The 7,058-nt window shown below is 40.1% G+C and overlaps 1 pseudogene; it reads left to right on the top strand.

Annotated features, from left to right (window-relative positions):
* Positions 1 to 1,960: 1,960 nt before the first annotated feature.
* Positions 1,961 to 6,100, top strand: LOC104655359 (annotated as a pseudogene).
* Positions 6,101 to 7,058: the final 958 nt, after the last annotated feature.

Here is a 7,058-nt window from a genome sequence, read left to right as displayed (position 1 = left end):
TCCTGACCTTGTGATCTGCCCGCCTCAGCCTCCCAAAGTGCTGGGATTACAGGCATGAGCCACTGCACCTAGCCAGTTCTTTTTCTTAAAAAAACTTTGTCTTTTCCTTGACTTAAAAAAACTTGACTTTTCCAAATCTTTAATTTCCATGTACTTAAAAAATGATCTGCTTGTCAATTTCCAGAAAAACTTTTGTTAACATAGTGGAATTTTAAATATGATTGCTATGATCATTCTGAGGAGACTTGACAATAATGTATCTTAATAATGTCTTCCGGCCAGGGGCGGTGGCTCACGCCTGTAATCCCAACACTTTGGGAGGCCGAGTCAAATGGATCACTTGAGGTCAGGAGTTCGAGACCAGTACGGCTAACATAGCGAAACCTCGTCTGTACTAAAAATACAAAAATTAGCCAGGCGTCATGGCAGGCGCCTGTAATCTCAGCTACTTGGGAGGCTGAAGCAGGAGAATCGCTTGAACCCAGGAGGTAGAGTTTGCAGTGAGCAGAGACGGTGCCATTCCACTCTAGCCTGGGCGACAGAGTGAGGCTCCATCTCAAAAAAAAAAAAAAAAAAAAAAAGTCTTCCAATGCATGGAAAGAATATTTTTCTTCATCTACTGCAGTCTTGAATTTCTCTGAGTGATGTTTATAATTTTTGTGTAGTACTCTAGCACATCTGGGTTAGATTTATTCTTAAATATTTGATGGTTTTGGTACTGTTTTTAATGACATTTGAAATCTCATATTCTAATTTTTTGTTGCTATTAATTATATGGAAATGCCGTTGGTTTTTATTCTATCTAGTAAGTTGACTAAATTTGCTTATTAAACATAATGATTTTATTCTTCTGCATTTTCTATGTACAGAACAATGTCATCTGTGAATATTGACAGTTTATTTCTTTCCAAATTTTAAACCTATTATATTTTCCTGATGCTACTGCTCTTTTAGAACCTCCAGTAAATTGTGAATGTATAGTGGACATCTTTGTCTTGTTTTTAAACTCAGGGAGAAGAAAATACTGATACGTCACTACGAAGTATCGCATTTACTATTTTTTGTACATATGCTAACCAGAATAGGAATGTTGCCCTTTTTTCTAAGTTGGTGATAGTTTTTTATCACGAATGGACTTTAAACATTGACCCATGTATGAAAATGATCATGTGGTGTTTCCTGTTTTTGTTGTCGTTGTTGTTAATGTGGTGCATTACATTTATTGATTTTCAAATGTTAAATCATTATGTTGTCTTTCTGCAATATACTCACCATGCTGATGTATGTCCTTTTTAAGTACTATTGCATTTTATTTGCTCACCTTTAATTTGGAATTTTTGTGTCTGAGTTCAGGGGTGATCTTGGCTTGTATTTTGCCTTGATCTTGTAGTTTTTCTTTCTTCTAAAGTCCTTGTCAGATGTTGTTATCAGTTTTTTATCAGTCTTCTAATAAGAGTTCCTAATACGGGTTACTACAGATTGGTTTATACATCTATTTGAATATATAAGTATAAATACTTATATATTAAATATATATGATGTATAATATAATGTATAATATATTTAATTTAAAACATAATGTATAGTAAGGGTTAATACAGATTGCTTTATACATCTATTTTTCCTAATAAGGGTTAATACAGATTGGCTTACACATCTTCAAATAGGTAATAATATTTTCATCTGTTTTTGTTTGATGACAGCTGCTTATTCCGCAAGCATTCTGACTGATTTGGTTATACCATCTTTCTTCTTTTTTTACTTAGTGTACATTAAAATTAGGTTTCTTTTTCCTGAGAACAGTGTTTGTTGAGACTTCGTAAATCTTGGCTCATGATTAAAAGTGAAATTAATGATTCAAAGTCTTGGTTGTATACACATATGAAGACAGTTTGCCGTTTTGTGATTGTTAGATTTTTGTCATGAATGGAATATGTTCATTGATGTTTTTCAGGAAACAATGACCGATAAAACAGAGAAGGTGGCTGTGGATCCTGAACCCGTGTTTAAACGTCCCAGGGAATGTGACAGTCCTTCATATCAGAAAAGGCAGAGGATGGCCCTGTTGGCAAGGAACACGGAGCAGGAGACAGCCTTACTGCAGGCTCTGCCATGTCCAAAGAAAAGAGTAAGTAAGCCTGTCCTCACCTCCTCTTCATGCTGTATCCAGTGCAGTCGGCCTCTTGTCTCATCCCCTCCAGAGAAACTGTCCTTGTCAAGGTCAACGGTTTCAGCTGACATTGCCATTAAATCTCAGCACCATTGACAGTTGTTCACTCGCTTCTTCATGAAAACCTTCTAGCATTTCCATTTTCCACAATTTTTTTTTTAATTTCTCGTCCGTATTGGTGAATCCCTATCATTTTTTTCTTGAGATGCAGTTTCGTTCTTCTTGGCCAAGCTAGAGTCCAGTGACATGATCTCGGCTCACTGAAACCTCAGTCTCCTCCTTTCAGGTGATTCTCCTGCTGCAGCCTCCCAAGTAGCTGGGATTACAAGCACCAGCCACCACACCCAGCTAATTTTGTAATTTTAGTAGAGATGGAGTTTTGCCATATCAGCCAGGCTGGTCTCGAACTCCTCACCTCAGGTGATCTACCCACCTCAGCCTCCCAAAGTGCTGGAATTACAGGCACGAGCCACTGCATCCGACCCCTATCATTCTTTTTTTCTGTCTTTCTTTTTCTTCTCTTCTCTAAATACTGTAAAAAATTTCTGAACCCCAGCATCTCTCTTTCTCCTTCTGTTCCAGTCTGCCATGATCAATCACTGAGCTCCCGTGATACCTCCACATTTCCCATTATTGTCCCCATCGAACACATACGCTCCAACCCGGCAAGCCAGGTCCTCATGTTGGCGTGTAAATCACATCATGCCATGTCACTCCTGAAAACCCATCCTCCCACTCTCCTTAGCACTCAGAACCGACTGTGAACCAGCTTTGGTCTGCGAGGTTCTGCATGGCCTGGCCTCCGTCACCCTCTCCTCACACAGGCCGCATCCATCTCCTGACTCTGTCTGCTTCTGTCCTTCACCCCGTAGTGCCTGATCCATCCCCACTCCAGCCCATACCCTTGGCCTCACAGCCACCTGGAACTCCCCCTCTGCCTCTGTGCAGCAGCTCTGCTTCTTCCTTCAAGCCCCTGCCCAAGGGTACCTCCACAGAAGGCTCTGCCCAACCAGCGGCAACTCCTGGGGCTCCCTCTGCTGCTGTTGCCCACAGGCCTGTGGACTGCTTCCCTACCACCAGCCCAACGCTGTTTGTTTCATTTGCTCATTGTGCGTGTGCTGTCTGACTGCCCCACATGAGGATGTGAGCTCCACAAGGGCAGGGAATGTTGCTCTCTGGGCTGTTTACTGCTGATCCCCAGCTCCTGGCATGCTGCCTGCCACAGACGATGAATAAATGAGAGGTGTCAGACCTGAAGTGAAAGAAAGTCACTTTTCTGAGACAGAAAGGAAGGATGAGGAAAATCATACACTAAAAGGGATTTTTTGGTGATGGAGTGCGTATAGAACTTTCAGCAGTAATGGCCACCTCTATTTTCCCAGAATATATTTGACGTAGAGAGGAGGCTGCTTGAGGTGTATCCCAGCTGTCTGGCTTCCAGCTCAGTAAAGCCTGGTGGTTTGTAAGTAAATTTGGGAAATCTTGATATCAAGTGAGACCTGCTGCTTTCAACTTGTAAAGCATAACAAACTGAAACTATCCCATGAGTACCAGGGATCTGTGAATGTTGCTTTAGAGTTGTACTGTCTTACTTGATTTCCATATCTATTCATAGGGCCAGAAAATAAGAGGTGGTTTTATTGTATTATGTGTCCTGGCCTCAGTTCATCAGGTCTCAGATTTCCCCGGTATATCCTCCCATTTATGAAAGAAATAATTCCCTAGAAACTGAGGAGCACATAGATGTACCCAGAGGGGTGATGAAAACACACATTTCTCACAGCTCAGCTTCTCAGTTGGTTTCCAGATCTGTCATTCATGATATCTATGTGGAGGGGAAGAAAATGGTCAAACACCAACTGATGGCTTTTTGTCAAAATCTGTTTCACTAGAGCTTAAGACAGGAGATGGTATTCCACCCATCCAATTGGATTCTCAGATTGATGACTTCGCTGGTTTCAGCAAAGATAAGCTGATGCAGAAACCTGGTAGCAATGCACCTGTGGGAGGAATTGTTACCAGCAATTTCTCTGGAGATGACCTAAAATGCAGAGAAATAGTCCCTTTACCCAAAAGCCAAGAAGAAATTAATGCTGATATAAAACATCAAATAGTGAAGGAAATCCAAAGCATTGGACGAAGTAAGTAGTATAAGAATATCTGTTTCATAAAACTATAGGAAGGCTCTCTTTCTATGATTCAGAAGATATTCATGTTACCTGTTGAGACTCATTCTTTGCCAGAGTTGAGTTTGCCATAGTTTATGGTGGTTCCTCTTTTCTCTGATAAAGCATAGTACACCTTTTGCTTTTCTTTTCTTACTTGGTTATGGTTAAAAGAGTTCCATTCGTAGGTATGTGCAGGTGTCCTTTTTTATTATTTAGATTTGTATGTGCGGGTATCTTGATTTAAGCATTTAAAACATTTTAACCTATGAAGCATGATTGCTGAGATATAGATTCACTTCTATTCTTCTTATATTTGATAATACTGAAGGTTTTTTTTTTTTAAACATCTTCAGAATACAAAAGGATCTTCAAATTGCTTAAAAGAGTGCAAGGACCTATAGAAGTCAAGAAAGTATTTTTTGAATCCATCATCAAGGAAGCAGCAAGGTGGGTAGAAATAGGAACTGTCCAATTTCTTTAAGCACTTGGACTCAATAGAGTACTGGGGGTGAGCGTGGGGGAACAGCCCCTGCCTTGAGTTTCTCAAACCCTGGTCCTCACTCATAGTTACGGCTGTCTCCACAGTTACTTAGGCTAATGTTATCTGAATCTAACTCATTCTTCGAAGACTATAGAGACTTCCATTCTCACCATAGTCTGAGGTGCACATTGTCCCTCGATTGACAGTCTTTGTATTTGCTAGACTACTTCTTTTTAAAAAATTTTTGTACGGACATAGCAGATGCATATATTTCTGGGGTATGTGAGATATTGTGATACAGACAACAATATGTAATAATTACATCAAGGTAAATGGGATATCTATCACCTCAAGCTTTTATCCTTTGTGTTACAGACAATCCAATTATACTCTTCATTATTTTAAATGTACAATTAAATTATTACCGACAATAGTCACCCTGTTGGGCTATGAAATACTACATCTTATTATCTATTTTTCTACCTATTAATCATCCCCACTTCCCACACGCTCCACCCCCACTAACCTTCCCAGCCTCTGGTAACCATCATTCTACTCTCTGTCTCCATTAGTTCAGTTGTTTTACATTTTTGCTCCCAGAAATAAGTGAGAAAGTACAAAGTTTGTCTTTCTGTGCCTGGCTTATTTCACTTAACATAATGACCTTTGATTCCATCCATATTGTTGCAAATGACTGAATCTCATTCTTTTTTATGTCTGAACAATACTCTATTGTGTATATGTACCATATTTTTTTATCCATTCATCTGTTAGTGGACACTTAGGTTGCTTCCGAATCTTGGCTACTGTGAATGGTGCTGCAACAAACATGGGAGTGCAGATATCTCTTCGGTACCCTGACTTCCTTTCTCTTGGGCATATACCAAGCAGTGGGATTCCTGGACCATATGATAGCTCCATTTTTAGAGTTTCGAGGAACCTCCATACTGTTCTTCGTAGTCATTGTGGTAATTTTTATTCCCACCAACAGTATATGAAGGTTCCCTTTTCTCCACACCCTCGCCATCATTTGTTATTGCCAGCTAGACTACCTCTTACCATGCAGGTGAATTTCTATTTCCATGCTGACTGTAACTTCATCTTTCTATCCTTCACAGTGCTTCCTACAGCATAGGTTCTTTGGCTATCTTTTAGTTAATGGCATGTCTCTGTCTTTTCAGATGTATGAGCCGAGACTTCGTTCAGCTCCTTGAGAAGAAACTGGAGCATATGATTTGGAAGTACTTGTCCATGGAGGATTATGGCAACCCAAATGCATAATCTCATTAATGATTGAGGAGAGAAAAGGATCAGATTGCTGTTTTCTACAATGGAGCATGATATTGCTGAAGTCTCCTGGCATATGTTACTGACTCAAATGGCCTTCCAGAGGCTAAGAAATTTCTGTTAGTAAAAGTTGTTCTTTTTCCCTAAGCATTTCATTTGAAAGAATAACTTGTTTTTTGGTTGTTTTTTATTCCCACCTATGCTGGTAGATATTATTAACCCATTAGATAAATACTATTACAGTCGTGGTTTCTGCAGCAGCTCACATTGTTGAAGCTGGTATTTGTAACTGCCTTCTTTCACTACCCATTTCACATTCCCTTTGCCCTAAGATAGCATGTCAGTTGGTTCATGGAGCTTGGCCTGGCAGGATGGCTGAAACCTTCATTATAGAAGAGTCTGAACCATTAGATGTCCTGCCTGAATGGGGTTGCTGTGATTTTCCATTAACTCTAATCACAAAACACGGGAGGACTAAGAAGCTCTCTAGACATATCCGACTTACTTTTCCTTAGCCCCTGGTGTAGTAGGAACCTGATCTCCTTTTTTTTCTCAGTTTCCATCACCCAAGCCAGTAGCAGAATCCCTACTTTGTCTCTTGATTGAGAGGAGTGAAGAGTTCAAAGTCGTCAGCTGTCAGACACAATTTTCATTTCAATGGAATCATTTTGATTCCACCGTTGAAAAAATTTCTCAATTTGTAACTAAGACCTCTTGCCCAGCAGAGCCAAGAGTTTGCCTCTTGAAAGCAAAGTTTGCTTCTTGAGCACAAAAAGAAAAATTTTGCTACTAGATACCCAGGAGTAATAGTGAGAGGAGGCCCGCATCTTACCTCTTTCATTCTTGAAGACATAGATGTGGCTATGGGAGAAATAGTTCCATATACTTGATGCTGGGATCCAGCATTGCCACCTCTGAGATTGTCAGCCAAGCCCCTCAAGGCAATGCCACA

The sequence above is a fragment of the Rhinopithecus roxellana genome, unplaced genomic scaffold (assembly GCF_007565055.1).
Source record: "Rhinopithecus roxellana isolate Shanxi Qingling unplaced genomic scaffold, ASM756505v1 contig5737, whole genome shotgun sequence".
Lineage (NCBI taxonomy): Eukaryota > Metazoa > Chordata > Mammalia > Primates > Cercopithecidae > Rhinopithecus > Rhinopithecus roxellana.
This window is presented reverse-complemented; position numbering and strand designations above follow the sequence as displayed.